The sequence below is a fragment of the Pan paniscus genome, chromosome 1, assembly GCF_029289425.2.
Source record: "Pan paniscus chromosome 1, NHGRI_mPanPan1-v2.0_pri, whole genome shotgun sequence".
Taxonomy (NCBI): domain Eukaryota; kingdom Metazoa; phylum Chordata; class Mammalia; order Primates; family Hominidae; genus Pan; species Pan paniscus.
Window position 1 is genome coordinate 216,824,538 of NC_073249.2, and position 19,083 is coordinate 216,843,620.

The 19,083-nt window shown below is 50.5% G+C and overlaps 1 protein-coding gene across 1 annotated transcript in view; it reads right to left on the minus strand.

The window, feature by feature from the left end:
* Nucleotides 1-732: 732 nt before the first annotated feature.
* The window catches only part of UBIAD1 (UbiA prenyltransferase domain containing 1), a 122,235-nt gene continuing 103,884 nt past the window's right edge, over nt 733-19,083 (minus strand). The window contains exon 3 of the transcript XR_004670345.3: nt 733-3,299. The gene's annotated coding sequence lies outside the window, so the exon portion shown is untranslated. The remainder of the gene's footprint in view (nt 3,300-19,083) is intronic.

A 19,083-nucleotide genomic window follows, 5' to 3' on the forward strand; every position in this document is an offset into this window, starting at 1 on the left:
CCAGCAGGGAACCACTGTGGTCCAAACCGGAAAGGATAAGCAAAAAGTTGTTCCTGCTTTGCCACCCCACACCGGTGCCCTGTCTTCAACACCACCTGGGCAGCCTCAGGGCTGAAAGGCCTCAGCCTTTGAACTTGCCTCTCCTCCAGCCTTCCTGTCTTCATTCAGACAAAGACTTCTTGCCTCAAGAGAGAACATGGGCGGGGCATGCCTGTAATCCCAGTAGTTTGGGAAGCCAAGGGGGGCAGATCACCTGAGGTCAGGAGTTCAAGACCAGCCTGGCCAACATGGTGAAACCCCATCACTATTAAAAAAAAATACAAAAATTAGCCAGGTGTGGTGGCATGAGCCTGTAATCTCAGCTACTCAGGAGGCTGAGGCAGAAGAATCACTTGAACCCGGGAGACAGAGGTTGCAGTGAGCCAAGATCATGCCACTGGGTGACAGAGCAAGACTGTCTCAAAGGGAAAAAAAAAAGAGAGAGAACATAGTTGGTTTGTCAAGCACTTACTGGGAGCCTGCCATGTGCTTTATCACGTTTTGTTTCAGCAGCCCTAGGATGGAGATGCGTGCATTAGCCCATTTTACAGATGAGGGGACTGAGGTTCATGGAGGTTAGGCATGCAGCTGGTAAGGAGCGAGCTGGAATGTGAACTGGGGCTTTCAGGAACCCAATCGATGCTTCTCGCCATGACTTCCCTCAATTCCTTTTGGCTGTTTTTTTTTTTGTTGTTGTTTGTTTGTTTGTTTTAAGATGCAGTCTCGCTCTGTTACTGAGGCTGGAGTGCAGTGGCGCCATCTCGGCTCACTGCAACCTCCGCCTCCCAGGTTTAAGCGATTCTCCTGCCTCAGCCTCCCAAGTAGCTGGGATTACAGCCACCATGCCCAGCTAATTTTTGTATTTTTAGTAGAGACAGAGTTTCCCCTGTTGTCCAGGCTGGTCTCGAACTCCTGACCTCAAGTGATCCACCCGCCTTGGCCTCCCAAAACTTCCCCTCAATTCTTAAAGACCTAGCCAGCTGGGCAGTGTGGCTGACGCCTGTAATCCCAGCACTTTGGGAGGCTGAGGCGGGCAGATCACCCGAGGTCAGGAGTTGGAGACCAGTCTGGACAACATGGCAAAACTCCTACTCTACTAAAAATACAAAAATTAGCCAGGCAAGGTGGCAGGTGCCTGTAATTCCAGCTACTCGGGAAGCTGAGGCAGGAGAATCACTTGAACCTAGGAGGCAGAGGTTGCAGCGAGCCAAGTTCATGCCATTGCACTCCAGCGTGGGCTACACAGTGAGACTCCGTCTCAAAAAAAAAAAAAAAAAAAAAATACCTAGCCAGGGAGACCAGAGATACTTTGGGGTAGATGGCAGCAGAAGTCCCCAGGCTGCCTCCTGGCGCTCAGTTGCAGGCCTGCCCCAGGCATGCTGTTGTCAGTCTTATAGGAGAGTCCTAGCTGTAATCTCTTTCCATTAGTTGCTGGGCGGCTTGAACAAATGTGTTAGTGTCCCCAGAGAGGTTGCTGTGCTCACTTGGTTGCATGGCTAAAGACAGAATCAGGACTAGAACCCGACGCCCCTGACTCCTGACCTACAGTCACTCTTCTTACCTCGCATCCTGCCCCACTGACTGTCTTCCAAATATTTACTATTATTCCTTTCTAATACATTTGAGAATGTATGGTTTAACCATTGCTTACTTATTTAGGTTGATGCAAACGTTCTTGCGGGTTTGCCATTAAAAGCAATGGCCAAAACTGCAATAACTTTTGCTCCAACCAAATAATAACATCACGGAGTTGTAAAATGTAGCACTCAGGAAATAAACTAGTCACACAGTACCACTGATTGTGTGATTCCATTTATATGAAACATCCAGAACAGGACGTGGACTTAACAGACCGGAGGGGGCAAGTGTGGAGGCAGGAGACCAGTTAGGAGACCAGGGCATTGCTCCCGGTAGAGTCAGCGGCATCTCTGACCAGGAAGAGGCAACAGCGCGGGGAAGAAGTTGTTGGATTCTGATTATTTGAAGGTAGAGCCTCCAGGATTCCTTGAAAGACAGCGTGTGAGAGAGACAGGTGTCAAGGACAACCCCAGGGCTTTAGAGCTGAGCCCCTGGGCCATCGGGACACCCTTCCCTGGGCCTGATGAGACGGGGGTGAGGGTGAAGACGCTTAGTCTGGATCTGTGACATTTGGGAAGCCAATTGGGAACCAGCCCTGGGAAGGAAGCCTCCAGAGTCCCTGATCCACACTCCCAGGACACTGGAAAGTGCAGGCCCTGGCCAGCGAAGGCACCCCCTGAGACACAAGACAGAGGATGCCGGTACATAGGGAACCATCTGTCCCTCCCCCGCCTGTCAGGAGGACACCATGTGGCTGTGTTGGGAAGGAAGGTTCCTGTTGCCGCCGCTGGGCAGGAGCCCTGGAAAAAGGTCTCATCATACCCACCACAGCCGCTGGGCCTCTCCAGAAGCTTCTGAGAGGTTTCCCCAGAGGCTGTGCAGCTGGGACAGAGACCCCTCCGGGCAGTTTAACCCAGACAAGCCTCAGAGGAGGGGGCACTGGAGCAGGGTTGGCTGCAAGAGGAAGGGGACAGGCACACACTTCCCGGGAAGCCCAGAGCTGGCTTCACACCCTCCAGGGCCAGGAAGGAGGATGCCAAGATGCTGCCCGCTGGGTCCAGGGCTGGCCTGGGGAAGAGGATACCAGCCAGTGTCCAGTCGGGCATGGCATCTGAGGCAGTGGAAGGTGGGTCCGTGCCAGGGGACATGGAGTGGCAGCCCCCGCCCGCTTCACCACCTGCTGCCCACCAGCTGTCCCAAGCTCAGGCTGGGATGCCCCGCTCCCACGGTCCAAGGAGATGCTCAGGGACACACTTGGAGCACCCCAGACCCGAGCCCACCCTCCCAGGGGCAGACACTGTTCATTCACGCGTGCATTCAATCCGCAAATATTTCGCTTTTTTTGAGACAGAGTTTCGCTCTGTCGCCCAGGCTGGAGTGCAATGGCATGATCTTGGCTCACTGTAACCTCCACCTCCCAGGTTCAAGCAATTCTCCTGCCTCAGCCTGCTGAGTAGCTGGGATTACAGGCACTTGCCACCACGCCTGGCTAATTTTTCTATTTTTAGTAGAGACAGGGTTTTGCCATGTTGGCCAGGCTGGTCTCGAACTCCTGACCTCAGGTGATCCGCTCGCCCCAGCCTCCCAAAGTGCTGGGATTACAGGTGTGAGCCGCCACACCCGGCCCCACAAATATTTCTTGAGTGCCCACGAAGCGGTCACCGCAGGCATGTGGGATCTGTCTGTGAACAAAACCGACAAAATAATCCCAGTGTTGGGGTGGGGTGAGAGGAGACAGACAATAAAGAATCACATAATAAATGAGTAAATTATACGGTGGTTAGAAGAGGGCACAGACTATGTCAGCAAAAAGAAGACAAAGCAGGGGAGAGTTAGGAGGGTGGAAGTGAGGTGCGAAGTTGTGATCTTGAATCAGGAGGGGAGGGGAGGCCTCTTTGAGAAGGTGACATTTGCACAAAGACTTGAAGGAGCTGAGGAGTTAGGAGGTGAATTCCCGGGCCAGCGATGCCCAAGCTGTTTCACCTCTTGCCATCCCTGCCCTTCCCTAGGGGGCCCCATGCTCGCCCCCGCCCAGCTCCCTCTCCTCTTTCTCCTGCCCTCTCCCTTGACCCGCCTGAGTGGAATAACGCCCCACTGGAAACTGGTCATCAGGCCTTGGGTCCCCTGAACTGGCCCCACAGAGTCAACCATAATGGCCATTTTGCCCACCAAGGGCTCTGCTGAAAGGGTGGGCAGCTCATACTTCCCCAAACGCTAGGTCCAATCCCGGCCTGAGCAGAGCGGGCCCCAGAGGCTGGCTTTCCTGCAGCCTGAACGAATAAAGGGTGGAGCACGCATGCGCCCTGTAAGACCTACAAACCACCCAGTTCACACATACACAAACCACACATGAGCAACACACAATCCACCCCTCATACTACACACCCAGCAAACCCGTGCCACGTGCACTATGCAACGTACATACACAAACAAAACGTGCAACTCAAATACAAGATGCAGCCAGCCCTCCTGGACCTCCTGACCAGCGCCAAACCCTGCTGGAGCCTTCTAGGGGAGTCGGGGAGCATGCCCCAGAGACCTGGAGGAAATGTTGTGCTCCACTGGAGGGACGCTCCACAGCGAGGGGCTGCCTGTGCTGGCCCCAGTGACTAAGCAGCCGGACCTCCTCATCAAAGGCATGGCCGACGGAGCCGAGGGAGCCGAGGGAGAGAGGCTGAGCTGAGTTACAGGGTGCCCAGGGAGTGGGCACATGGCCCCTACTGCTTCCTCCAGTGGGACAGGCTGGGGGGAGCTCTCAGATCGTTGGGTAGTTTCAAGGGCAAGCCAGGCCTGGGGCAAAGACTGGGCTGGAAGTCAGAGACCTACTGAAGAATGGCTGTGGGGCTTTTGTCAGGCGCTCACCCTCTCTGGGCTGCTGGGGTCACATGGTAAGGAATTGTTTTCTTTTCCCAGCCTCCTTGAGCAAACCAAAAACACATGAAACTTTCAGAGGGGAGACGCCATTAGCATCTCAGGTAGATCAGCCCCATGGGTCTCGCCCACCCCTCCCCTCGTGGCATCCCGTTGCCCGCCTTTGACGCCACAGCCATACCCAGCTACCTGCAGCACTGCGAACATCCCATGCTCTGGCCTCCAGGCTCTCGTACTGTTTCTCCCTCTCCAGGTATCTCTCCCTTCCTCTCGGCACACTCCACCAATAGCTCCCACTCACCCTTCAGGTCTCAGCTGAAAAACTGCCTCTAGCTGGAAGGTTTCCACGCCACTCTTGTCCCAGGTTGGGGGAGCCGCCCTTCCTAAGCTCCCACAGACCGCTGGCCTCTTCCCTCTCACAGCACGTATGGCCCTGGGGTGTAACTGCCGTTTACCCATGGCTTCTTGAGCAAAGGAAATATCTCTTATTCGTTTCTTTATCTCCAATGCCTAGCAGAGTTCCTGGAATAAAGCAATCGCCCCTTATCCATGGCTTCTTGAGCAAAGGAAATATCTCTTATTCGTTTCTTTATCTCCAATGCCTAGCAGAGTTCCTGGAATACAGCAATCGCCCCTTATCCATCTGTGGTTTCGCTTTCTGAGATTACAGTTACGTGTGATACAGTATAATAGGATATTCTGAGAGACAGAGAGCACATTCACATAACTTTTATTATGGTATATTGTTTAATTGTTCTATTTTTTATCAGTTGTTGTTAATCTCTTACTGTGTCTAATTGATAAATTCAACTTTATCATAAGTACACAGGTCTAGGAAAAAACATATTGTGTGTGTGTGTGTGTAACTGGCTCAGTGTTATCAGAGGTTTCAGGTGTCCACTGAGGTCTTGGAACGTGTCCTCCACAGATAAGGAGAGACTACTATAGATGGGTTTTGGGTAGACAAATGGATGGGTGGATGGGTAAAGTCCAATTTTTTTTTTTTTTTTGAAACAGAGTCTGGCTCTGTCACCAAGGCTGGAGTGCACTGGCGCAATCTCAGCTCACTATAGCCTCAACATCCCAGGCTCAAATGATCCTCTCACCTCAGCCTCCCAAGTACCTGGGACTACAGGTGTGCACCACAACGTCTGGCTAATTATTATTATTTTTTGTAGTGATAGGGGGGTCTCCCTATGTTGCCCTGGCTGGTCTTGAACTCCCAGGCTCAAGCAATCCTCCTGCCTCAGCCTCCCAAAGTGCTAGGATTATAGGAGTCAGCCACTGTGCCTGGCCCTGAATTTTTGCAGTGTGGAAAAGTTCACCTTCACACTGATGGCATCCCTTCCAATGCCCATATAATTCCTGAGCTGACATTACCAAAATATGACATTGAGCTTCTCTTCTCACACGTACCTGGGAAAACCAGAGCCAAAAAAGTGGAGGAAAGAATTGCAACTTTGGGGCTGGAGTTCTGTGATCACAACTCCATGACCTGAGCCAAGGGAAGAGCAGCCAGAGTTGAAAAAGGGAGCCAGGATAGGCTGGGCCTGCTGGGCAGAGGGCCCAAAAGGGAGCAGCCCATCTGCCCCACCATCCACAGGACCCAGGGTCTGGGGACAGGGCATGTCACCCTTCAACGTCAGCAGAATTGGCTGGCATATGAGAGCAGGCAGGTGCACCCTCCTTAGAGATGGTGGGTCACTGTTGCCAGAAAGAAAGGGGGCCAGGTGTGTCCTGCATCCGATCAGGAGGGCAGTGTGGCTTTCAGGCTGAGGGACACATCTGAAAGTGTCTCCATAGGGTTGGAGAGCCAAATCTAACCAGTGGTGCTATGCCCTGCCTGTTATACATAGAGTGTTCGACCTGTGCTGACCTGGAGAGAAGGAGGGGCACTGGGTCTGCCAGCATGAGCATCAGGCTGTGGGTAGGGCTTGCACACCAGGCTCATCCCTGCCTGGAGTCAACACCTCCCAGAGCATGACCATGCCCGCTCCACACTCAGCCATGACCTCTGGTGAATCCTCAGTCCAGGTGTCCTAGATGGTGAGTGAGTAGAAATCAGGGTCATTGGAAGAGCTTTTTTCTCACTGTAAATTGATCACTCGATGTATCATGCAGGATCACCTTCAGCAGCAAGCATCAGCTCCCTGTAAACTAGCAGCTCAACTACATAAGGGTTGAGACTCTTAGACAAAAAAGTCCAGATCTAGGCAGTTCAGGGCTGGCGAGGTCTTTCTATGAAGTCATCAGGGACCCAGCACATTTCTATGTCTGCTCCACCATCCTCAAGATCACCTCTTATTCAAGATGGCTGCTGGTGCTCCATCCATCACAACTACATTCTAAACAGCAGGAAGGAGGAAGGGAGAGAAGAGACAAAAGGGACAGCTCCTTTCTTTTAAAGACTCCTGGCCAGTCGCGGTGGCTCACACATGTAATCCCAACACTTTGGGAGGCCAAGGCGGGTGGATCACCTGAGGTCAGGAGTTCAAGAACAGCCTGGCCAACATGGCGAAACCCCATCTCTAGTAAAAGTACAAAAATTAGCTGGGCGTGGTGGCACACGCCTGTAGTCCCAGCTACTCAGGAGGCTGAGGCAGGAGAATCGCTTGAACCTGGGAGACGGAGGTTGCAATGAGCTGAGATCACACCACTGCATTCCAGCCTGGGCAACAGAGTGAGACTCCATCTCAAAAATTATAAATAAATAAATAAATAAATAAATAAATAAATAAATAAACAAACAAACAAACTAACTCTCTAGAAGTTCAGTGTATCACTTACACTTACTTTTCACTGGCCAGAAATTAGCCACATGGACACACTCCTCTGGGGACTTTTGTTGGTGTAAGTCCCCTTGAGAGCTTTGGGGACACTGAGAACATGAAGCGTCTAAACGTATAAGTCTGAGAGCAGATCTTGGGCCCTGGAGAGGCCCCACCTCAGCCACCTGGGAGTCTCTATCTTTGCCAAAATCACCCTGCTAATAAGTGAAAGAGTCAGGATTTGAAACCGGCGCCAGCCTGTCTTTGCAGCTCACACTCTTATATGTTATACCACACTGTTACCTTGAGTTTGAGTTCTGGCCTCACCCTTTACTATCCACGTGACCCAAGGAGCTTCAGTTTCTATACCTATAAAATGGGAATAATAATAACACCCGCCTCAAAAAGGTGTTGCAAGACAGATAATATATGCAAATAGATCAAGACAATGTAGGCAGCAGATCAAGAAACTACAGATCTGAATCTGTTTAACAGATTCAGTGGAATTCACAAGGAAGAAGCTGGGCCCCGCTGCCACCTTGATGTTGTCATAGACCTTGCTGATGGAAGAGTACATTCTGCGGTAGGTGGGGGGCACCAGAGTCCCTGGAAAAGTCATTCTGTAGTACGGTGAGGGGAGCAGTTGCTCAGACTTCTCATCTCCAAGATATTCACGGAGGGTCTGGTGAAGCCCGCTCCCCGTCTTGTGTCTCTGCCCCAAAGCCCCATTGCTGTCAGCTGGTTCAGAGAGGAGCAGAATGAAGAAGGAGATTGCCCATTGCCATGGAAACCAAGGCTAGAGCCCAGCACCCTGCAGCTCCTGGGCACAGAGCGGATATGTGCCTCTGGGTTCCAAGTACCCAGATGCCCCTCCCACCCAGTGTATGTGTGCCTGCATGTGCGCGCACACACGCGCACACACACACACACTCCCAGCCACCAGTGGCTGAACTAGTGAACTAGCAGCCATTCAACTGAGCTCTCCCACGGATCCAAGTTTCTCCAGGTGGTAAAAGACCAGCTTTCTGGCCAGAGAAGCCAGTTCCTCTGTCAAGGACATCAAAAAGCAAGACTGATCAGAAGGGGCTAAGACAGGCCGTTGGAGACACTTGGCTGTCACATTCAGGAAACCACCTACCTGGGCCAGTACATGGAGGAGCTTACATGGCCATGCATGTAAGCCACGTGCCAGCAGACGCTCTGGCCCTCCCAGAGGCAAATGAGTTTTGCAATTCCCGGTGTAACAAGTGATCCAGGCAAGGATCATCAATGGATGCAGTAATATGTTCACAAGTCTAACAATATCACCACAGATTACTTATTCATTACAAAAGGGAAAAGATACCTTCAAAGGAGAAATCTAGCAGACACCACGTGATCAAATGTAGGGTCACCAGAAATAGGACAAGCTGACATTACATGCCTCCTTGGGTAATGTAATGAGAAGTGCAAGACATCTTCTATTTAATATTCTCACCAAAAATGTAAGGTCTGAATCGAATCATGAGGAAACAATCAGACATTCAGGTTGCTGGGCGTTTTACAAGACATCTGATATGGACTCTTCAAAAATGTCAATTACAAGAAAGACCAAAAGACTAGATGAAAGGAGACTAAAGAGACATGACAATTAAATGCAATGCGCGATCCTTAAGTGGCTCCTGAATGGGAGAAAACCAGCTATAACTGACATTTTTAGAACAATTGGGGAAATGTGAATATGAGCAGAACATTAGATAACATTATTACATCCGTGTTAGGTCCTTGGGTATGATAATTATATCATTATGGTTATGGAGGAGAAGATCCTTGCTCATAGAAGACATGTGCTGATTATTTAGGGATGGAGAATCAGATGTCTGCAATTCACTTCCAGATAATCAGAAGAAAGGAAAGAAAGAGAGAAAGTAAAAGTGGCCAACGTTCACAATGGGTGCACCCACGTGCAGGATACACAGATGTTTGATGGACTGCTCTTTCAACTTTTCTGAGGTTTGAAATGTTCAAAATCTCAAAATAAAAGAGGAAAAGACTCTTTAAAAAAGGAGTCAAATGATTCAATATTCCTGGCAGTTTTGTGGGGGCATGTCAGTGGCAAAAGACGGGGGCCTCTTTCATTTTTTCTACGCACCTCGTTTTTTTCTGCTTTGCTCTGTTCTGCATGAGATTCCTCTCCTGGCTCTCGACAGGGGAAACTGAAAGCCCCCAGGGCACTTCATGGTGAGGAGCAACTTCTCTGACGGTTTGGAGATGGAGGAGTTTGACATTGTAGAAAATGCAGCATTTGGCATCCTCTTCTTGAAAATACCTTGGTCTCATTGCTCACCCAGTTGTAGCCCACCACCACGTGGCTGGACTCTTCCTACTGGGCTCCCTCCGCCCTTCTTTCTCCTCTCTTCCCCTCCGCTTGTTCTTCTCCTCTGCCCTGGGATTTCACTAGCTCTTTGAAATCTCCTTCTGCCTGTGTTCCAAGGACCAGCACAACTGGCTAAACAAAGAAGGCACTTGCATAACTTTGGAACCCAAATTCCTCTTGGTGTAGCCACATTTTAGTCTTTTTTGTTTGGTTCGGTTTGGTTTTGAGACGGAGTCTTGCTATGTCACCCAGGCTGGAGTGCAGTGGCATGATCTTGGCTCACTGCAACATTTGCCTCCCAAGTTCAAGTGATTCTCCTGCCTCAGCCTCCCGAGTAGCTGGGACTACAGGCATGCACCACCATGCCAGGCTAATTTTTGTATTTTTAGTAGAGATGGGGTTTCGCTGTGCTGGCCAGGCTGGTCTTGAACTCCTGGCCTCAAGTGATCTGCCCACCTTGGCCTCCCAAAGTGTTGGGATTACAGGCGTGAGCCACTGCACCCAGCCCACAGTCTTCCATACTCTAAACCTTACTCTTTTAGAAAACACAAGGCTGGGTGCGGTGGCTCACGCCTGTAATCCCAGCACTTTGGAAGGCCGAGGCAGGTGGATCATGAGGTCAGGAGATCAAGACCATCCTGGCGAACATGGTGAAACCCCGTCTCTAATAAAAATACAAAAAATTAGCTGGGCATGGTGGCGGGTGCCTGTAGTCGCAGCTACTCGGGAGGCTGAGGCAGAAGAATGGTGTGAACCTGGGAGGCAGAGCTTGCAGTGAGCCTGAGATCACGCCACTGCAATCCAGCCTGGGCGACAGAGTGAGACTCCATCTCAAAAAAAAAAACAAAGGAAAGAAAAGAAAACACAAGGCGGCTGGGCATGATGGCTCACACCTGTAATCCCAGCACTTTGGGAGGCCAAGGAAGGTGGATCATCTGAGGTCAGGAGTTTGAGACCAACCTGGGCAACATTGTGAAACCCGGTCTCTACTAAAAATATAAAAATTAGCCTGGCTTGATGGTGCATGCCTGTAGTCCCAGCTACTCGAGAGGCTGAGGCAGGACAGTTGCCTGAACCTGGGAGGCGAAGGTTGCAGTGAGCCGAAATCACGCCACTGCACGCCAGCCTGGGTGAAAGAGCAAAACTCTGTCTCAAAAAAAAAAAAAAAAGAGAGAGAGAGAGAAAAGAGAAGAAAAGAAAACACAAGGACTCCATTCCACTATCAGTAATAATAATAGCTACTATTTTGGGGGTACTAACCCTGCACTTTGAATACATCATCTCTAACACTTATGAATGTGCCCCATCAGAGGGGCTCTAAAGAACGTGAGATTCAGGATGGCTGATGAGCCAGCGCCAAGTCCACAGCCATGAAGCTGAAATGCTACAGAGTGGCAACACAGACACTGCAGACTCAGAAGGGGGAAGGGGACGTGGGGTAGGGATGAGAAATTACCTGTTGGGTGCAGTGTACACTATTCAGGTGACAGATACACCAAAAGCCCAGACTTTACCACTCTCATCCATGTAACCAAAAACCATTTATACCCCTAAACCTATTGAAATAAAAATGATATTGTTTTTAAAGTGAAGATGCTGCCTGATCGGGGCCTTTTAAGATGCTTCCCAACTCTGACGAAGAGTGTTTCATCATCAGAGGCTGCCCGAGCTGCCGAAGGCTACGCAACTACCCAGACAGACAGAGTGGGGGCTGGACCTGAGGACACACCCTCAGGGCTGGGAGGGGACTAAGGAGATGGAGATGGGCCAGGCGAGGTGGCTCATGCCTGTAGTCCCAGAACTTTGGAAGGCCATGGCAGGTGGATCACCTGAGGTCAGGAGTTTGAGACCAGCCTAACCAACATGGTGAAACTCTGTCTCTACAAAAAATACAAGACAGCTGGGCATGCTGGCACACACCTGTAATCCCAGCTACTTGGGAGGCTGAGGCAGGAGAATCGCTTGAACCTGGGAAGCAGAGGTTGCAGTGAGCCAAGATCACACCACCACACTCCAGCCTGGGTGACAGAGCAAGACTCCATCTCAAAAAAAAAAAAAAGAGACAGAGATGGTGAAGCTGGGAGGGGCTAAAGAGACAGCGATGGTGGGACTGGGAGGGGATTAAAGAGATGGCGATGGTAGGGGCTGGGCAGGAGTTGGAGCATGAACATCTGAGACAATGGCTTAGCTCAGCACTCAGCGCCCCCCGCTCCAGAATGTGAATATTGGACAGGACATCAGGAAGGTACTGGAGTGCCTCCTCCCAAAGTGGGAAGTGGGAATGGCCCCTCTCCCCCACCTCCTCCATCATCCCCCAACTCACCAGCCTTCCCCAGAGGTTCAAGCCACCTCTGCTCCCTCCTGGCTCCAAGCAAGTCAGAAGACCTAAGGGAAATAAACTTGAAAGGAGACTGGGAATGTAATCAAAAGTAGCAACGACGATGTGTGCTGGAAACCAGGAGGAAACTGGCAAACAGCAGCAGAGGGCTGAGGCCTGGGAGAGCCGGGGAGAGACGGAGAGGGCAGAGGTGAAGAGGAGGAAGGGAGAGAGGGTAGGGAGAGGCAGCTCAGCCACACAGCCAGGGCGCAGAGGCTGCCAGACAGGAGGGCCCCAGGCTACGCTCCTGGGAAACTGGGAAGAGATGATATCTAGACCCAGAGTCTGGTGTTTCTTCTGAAATGTAAATAAAGCTCACTTCAGTCTGGGGACTTCTGAGGAAGGTGAGAGAAGCTGAGAACAGAGAGAAAGACAGAGGCGCGAGAGGAACACTCTGGAACGCTTTCATGTGTCCTCTAACTGAATACGTAATCTCTAGGGGAAGATGTTGTTACACCCATTTTGCAAGTGAAAACTGAGCTCAGAGAGGTTGCGTTCTCTGCCCAAAGTCACACTGTGAAAAAGCCGTTGACTCCAAACCCCTAGACTGGGCTGACGTGAGAGTCCATTTGGAAGTTATTATCAGAGTGGGAGCCCTTCAAGCTCTCAGCACCAAGACAGTGTCGTGAAGCAGGAGGCTGGGGACTTCCTGAGGCCACATACTGAATCTAACAGCCAGGTCTGAACAAGCGAGAGCATGGGAGGGGAACAGACCCAGAGACAGGGGGCCAGAGGGAGGCAGGGGGACCAGGACCTCATCCAGAAATCTCCTTCATGGCCCTCTCACCAGCCCCACAGACTGGACTTCAGGCAGGAACAGCACATGCCCAGAAGACAACGTAAAATAAATAAATCAGTAAGAGGAACACGGAACACCCACACTTTCTCTGTGGGGTCTCAAAACAGCAGGGCTCCTAAATGACCACTGCGATTGCCTTTGGGTACAGCAGACTTGGGTCTGACACTCAATTCTGCAATTTCGTGTGTGACTGTGGTCCGTCGCTTAACCTCTCTGAGCCTCAGTTTCCCCTTGTGTAAGATGGAGATTATGATCACTCCATCCTCATAGAGTTCCCGTGAGCATCATTAAGGGAATGGTGCCAGCACCCCCGGCCATCTACACACCCATTCCTATTATTGTATTATTCAAATGTATATTAAATGAGCTAGAAGCCACCCTTGCAGATGAGTCCCAGGGTGAATCCTTTCACAACCGGCTTTCCTGATGTCGCTGCTTTGAAGGCCTGGATGCCTGTAATTGGGGTGTAAATGGATGTGCTGTGAATTGTCATCCCTCACTTCCCTGCCTGCCCACTTGAGCTGTAGTTTTCATCCTGGGTTCCTGTTCCTCCTCTCAACTCATCCCTTTAGAATTCTATGCTCATTTCTAAAATCCACAGGAGAGGACACACAGAAGGCCAGCAGCCCCAGAGCTAACTGTTGGCCTCTCCGGGTCTGGCATAAAAAGGGGAGCAGAGGCCAGGTGCCGTGGCTCATGACGGTAATCCCAGACCTTTGGAAAGCCAAGGCAGGCAGATTGCCTGAGTTCAGGAGTTCAAGACCAGCCTGGACAATACGGTGAAACCTCGGTTCTACTAAAAATACAAAAATTAGCTGGGCATGGTGGCGCACACCTGTAATCCCAGCTACTCGGGAGGCTGAGGCATGAGAATTGCTTGAACCCGGGAGGTGGAGGTTGCAGTGAGCCAAGATCATGCCACTGCACTCCAGCCTGGGTTACAGAGCAAGAAAAAAAAGGAGCAGAGAGAGCCATCGCTATAAAGTTTAGCCCGTGTGGCTTCCCTTGCGCTAAACCACTGGGCAGATGTGATGCTTAATTTCATGCATCAACTTGATAGCTGATAGAACCTGACTTTGGGGTGTGTCTGTGAGGGTGTTTCCAGAAGAGATCAGCATTTGTTTTTGTTTCTGTTTTTGTCTTGAGACAGTCTTGCTCTGTCACCCAAGCTAGAGAGCAGTGGCGCAATCTCGGCTCACTGCAACCTCCACCTCCTGGGTTCAAGCATCCTCCTGCCTCAGCCTCCCAAGTAGCTGGAACTAAAGGCATCTGCCATCATGCCTGGCTAATTTTTTTTTCTTTTTTTTTTTTTTAGTAGAGATGGAATTTCACCATGTTGGCCAGGTTGGTCTTGAACTCCTGGCCTCAGGTGATCCACCTGCCTCAGCCTCCCAAAGTGCTGGGATTACAGGCATAAGCCACTGCACCAGGCCAAGATCAGCATTTGAATCCGTGGATGACTAAAAAAGACCACCCTCACCCATGTGGGTGGGCACTGGCCATTCCATTGAGGGCCCAGACAGAGCCAAAAGCTGGAGGAAGGGCCAGTTTGCTCTCTGCCAGAGCTGGGACATCCAGCTCTTCCTGCCCACTGATATCTACGCTCCTGGCTCTCGGACCTTCGGACTCAGACCAGGACTTTGGGTCTGGACTGGAACGACACCACTGGCTTGCCTGGACCTCCAGCTGGCAGACAGCAGATCATGGGACTTCTCAGCCTCCATAATCAGCCTCCACTGAGCCAATCCCTCACAGTGAACGTCTCTCTGTTTGTCTGCATCTGTTGGTTCTGTTTCTCTGGAGAACCCTGACTAATACAGCCAGGAACAAAAACAACCCCTATGCCTCACCATCTTCAGTGACTTAGGTCAGCTTCCCCAGCAGACAAACTCTGAGGCACAGCTTTGCATACAGGAGGCTTACCGCGGAGAACTCATTCGCAGCAACGTTAGGGGGCTGGGGGGAAGCACGATTAGGCAGAGGGAGATGCTGGACTGTGATGCAGCTGCAGTGGAGGCCTCCGCCGATCCTGCAGGGAGATCTGGAGCTGGACCGACCCTATGAAGCTGTCCCAAATCAAGGTAAAGGAGTCAGAACTTTGTGCCCTTGCCTGGACCAGCCATTGGATCTGGGCTGCACTTGAGGAGGGGGCATAATCTTGGGTGAGAAAACTCCCTTTGGCAGAGGGCAATTCTGGAGGAGGGACTTCGCCGTGAGCCATCAGCAGCCAGCACTCCCAGTGGCAAGGGAATGAGCACCTTGGTCCTCAGTAGATTTGCGTGGGGCACCGCAGCATTCACTACGGCCACCCCTCGTTCCACTGAGATCCACCTGCTTCACAGAGTGAGTCTGTCCATCTACGGACCATTCTTTCAGGATTCTAGGTGGTCTCTTTCCCTGAAAAAAATCTAAAAGAAGATGGCTAGTTGGTTGCACTACAGTTTCTTTGCCACTACAGCTGGTCCTGAAGCTGCAACTGGTACCCACTCTCTCCCTCCTCTACTGTCCATCTTAGATTCCCCTCAACCTCGGCGAGCATCTCTGCTGATCTAGAGTTCACCTCGTGGGATGACCCAGACCCTCATCCCTCACGGGTCTGGCCCCTCCCTGGTCACTGTGCCCTTCCCAGCTCATGGCTGCCACACTTACCCATTTACTGTCAAAAATGGGCAAGGGATAACAAAAGACAGCCCAACAGATCACGTGGGTACCAAAACTGATCTTCCCTGCCTTCATTGTGTAACAGCAATCCTACCTTCTCCTGCCAGTTGCTCAGGGACAGTAATTCCTGCCGGTACAGTGACTCCTTCCCTCGTCCCATGGCCTTTTGGTCCAAGGAATCTGAAATGACCAGGTGGCAGATGTGGGTTAAAGTTTAGGGGAGCTCTTACTCTATACCCTGGTGAAGCGTTCCCCATCTGGAAACCAGAGCAGATCTTCAGACACACAAAGCTTAAAGTTGCAGGCTCAGGAAATGAATTTCCTAAATGAGTCACTGAGGATGACAGTGAGTGATGGCTCTGTTACTTTCACCCCTTAGCTTCCAGACCACGTGTTTTACCTACTGCAGACACAACACCATAGAATAGTATGGTCATTCATTTGGGGTGTGCTCTGTGTTCTGGGGGATGACTCTCCATGCTCACAGGGTGTCATGTCGAAGCCGTCTGTACCAGGCTGAGCAGACGCTCCACTGCTATCAAGACCCAGAAGCACACTAAAGCTATTTTTCGAATAATGCATGATTTTCCACTACAGATGGCATGGCCTTGTTCCAGAACTCTAGGGATCTATGTTGTTATTCTCCTATTGGGACTTGCCATAAACTCGTAGCGTCTTTTCTCACCACAGATATGTCTGTTATCAACGTCTGCTGGGTCACATGACTCCAGACGTGGGATTTGCTTGTACCACAGCCTGGAGCTGCTGCAGAACCCTCTCCTGCCTTGGGCCCCTCTCAGTGCTGGCAGCCATCCTTAGCACTTGGCAAAATGGGTTGCAGCAGTATTTGTCAAGTGTGGAATATATTGCTTAAAGAACCCAAAAAAGGCCTATAAGATGTTTTGTTTCCTTCTGATGTGTGGGAGGTGCAAGATGCAACAACTTGTGGTTTCCTTTGGAGGGGATGTCCTGGCGTGCCCCAAACCAAACCACTGTACTAAAAATTTCACTGATAGGGAGTCCCCACCTTCCGAAGCATGTCTGTCTTATCAAGGCTTCCAAATCACTTGCCACTTCTTGCCCATCCAGACTAATTAACGTGATATAATGGGCCAATGTGTCTTATTGATATCACGGACCAGTGTGGACTGGGCGCAGTGGCTCATGCCTGTAATCCTAACACTTTGGGAGGCGAAGTGAAAGGATTGCTTGAGCCCAGGAGTTTGAGACCAGCCTGGACAACATAGCAAGACCCTGTCTCTACAAAAAATAAAAAATTAGCCCAGCATGATGGCACACGCCTATAGTCCCTCAGGAGGCTGAGGTGGGAGGATTGCTTGAGCCCAGAAGGTCAAGGCTGCACTGAGCTGTGTTCACACCACTGCACTCCAGCCTGGGTAAAAAAGAGAGCCTGTCTCAATAATAATAATAATAATGGATCAGTGTGATGTTCTGTGGAATGATGGGATGTTCTGGATCCCTGTAGTCTAAAGTTTCTCCACCTTGGCACTATTCACACTTTGGACCAGATAATTCTTTGTTGTAGGGGCTGTCCCATGCATTGGAAGATGTTTAGCAGTATCTCTGACCTCTACCCACTAGATGCCAATAGCATGTCCCCTCCCAGTTATGTCAATCAGAAATGTCTCCAGACATTGCCAAGTGGCCCAGTGGAGAACCAGTTTCATACTATTTTATGACAGAGAGTGGCCATGTTAGCACACACGTAGGCAGAACTGTAGGTGAATGCTGTTCTCCATCCTACGGGATTGCAAACTGCTTCCAACTACCCCTCCTACTAGAAATGGAACAAGAAGCCACTTGCCAGATCAACAGCCACACACTGTGTACCTAAGGCTGTTAATCTACCCTAGCAGAGACACTCTATGTAGCACCGCAGCTGCAGGTGAGACTACTGCTTGGTTGTACTGATGAAAGTCTACTCTCGGCCCAGCGCGGTGGCTCACACCTGTAATCCCAGCACCTTGGGAGGCTGAGGTGGGCAGATCACTTGGGATCAGGAGTTCGAGACCAGTCTGGTCAACCCGGCAAAACCTTGTCTCTACTAAAAATACAAAAATTAGCTGGGCATGGTGGCACATGCTTGTAGTCCCAGCTACTCAGAAGGCTGAGGCAGGAGAATCACTCGAACCCTGGAGCCAGAGGTTGCAGTGAGCAGAAATGGTGCCACTGCATTCCAGCCTGGGTGACAAAGCGAGACTCTGTCTCAAAAGAAAAAAAAAAGAAAAAGAAAAGAAAAAAAGAAAGTCCACTCTCATCTGCTAGAATTCATCTGAATTTCTTTGTTGTTATGTTGTTGTAGGGACCAAGCTAGTGAATTGGATAAGGATGGGATGAGGATCACCACTCATGCATCTTGGGTCTTTAAAAGTGATGCTAATTTTTGCCATTTCCCCTAAACGGTAATGCTGGGTTTGTTTGTTTTGTTTGTTACTTGATCAGGATGGGGGATAGTTTCAGAGACTTCCATCTGGGCTTCACCACATAGCTTTTAGACCAAAGGGCAAGGAAGAGAGTATGAATTCTGCCAATCATGTGTGCCCATCCCAATTACAAATTCTGGAACTAGGGAACTGGGTGGGTTCATGGATTCAGTGTATCTACTGTGGTCAAAGCTCAGACCAGGATTCTATTGATATTCTGGGTCCCATCTGCTCCTACCCTAACAGGAGGTGATGATGACACTTCGGATCCCTACATATCAACACGTCATGTTGAACCCTTTTTGTTTTTTGTTTTTTGACACGGAGTCTCACTCTGTTGCCCAGGCTGGAGTGCAGTGGTGCGATCTTGGCTCACTGCAAGCTCCACCTCCCGGATTCACACCATTCTCCTGCTTCAGCCTCCTGAGTAGCTGGGACTACAGGCGCCCACCACCATGCCCGGCTAATTTTTTGTATTTTTAGTAGAGACAGGGTTTCACCATGTTAGCCAGGATGGTCTCCATCTCCTGACCTCGTGATCTGTCTGCCTCGGCCTCCCAAAGTGCTGGGATTACAGGCGTGAGCCACCACACCTGGCTAATTTTTTTGTATTTTTAGTAGAGATGGGGTTTCACCATGTTAGCCAGGATGGTCTCGATCTCCTGACCTCGTGATCCATCTGCCTCAGCCTCCCAAAGTGCTGGGATTACAGGTGTGAGTCACCGTGCCGGCCCTTCTTGAACCCTTGAATCCTGTAGCCAGTAATCTTAGAAATGTCTGGTTGTTCCTTTCACCAGGGTACAGTAACTCAAACAAATGGCTGCAGGTTCTTTTGAAGAGGAATGGGGTAACCATTACCATGTACATTTGCCGTGTGTTGCAGGCTACTGCTTCTTGGGGATCAAGTCTCTCCTTCATTAAATGGGTTCTGGGCCTGAACTCTAGCTCAGTAAGGGATTGTGGACTTTTGCCGGGGCAGCAGCTTCAGCCATCCTTGAATTCTTTTGGCTGTGTAAATTACATAATACTTGCCAGGCGCAGTGGCTCACGCCTGTAATCCCAGCACTTTCGGAGGCTGAGGCGGGTGGATCACCTGAGGTCGAGAGTTAGAGACTAGCCTGACCAACATGGAGAAACCCCATCTCTACTAAAAATATTAAATTAGCCGGGGGTGGTGGCACAAGCCTGTA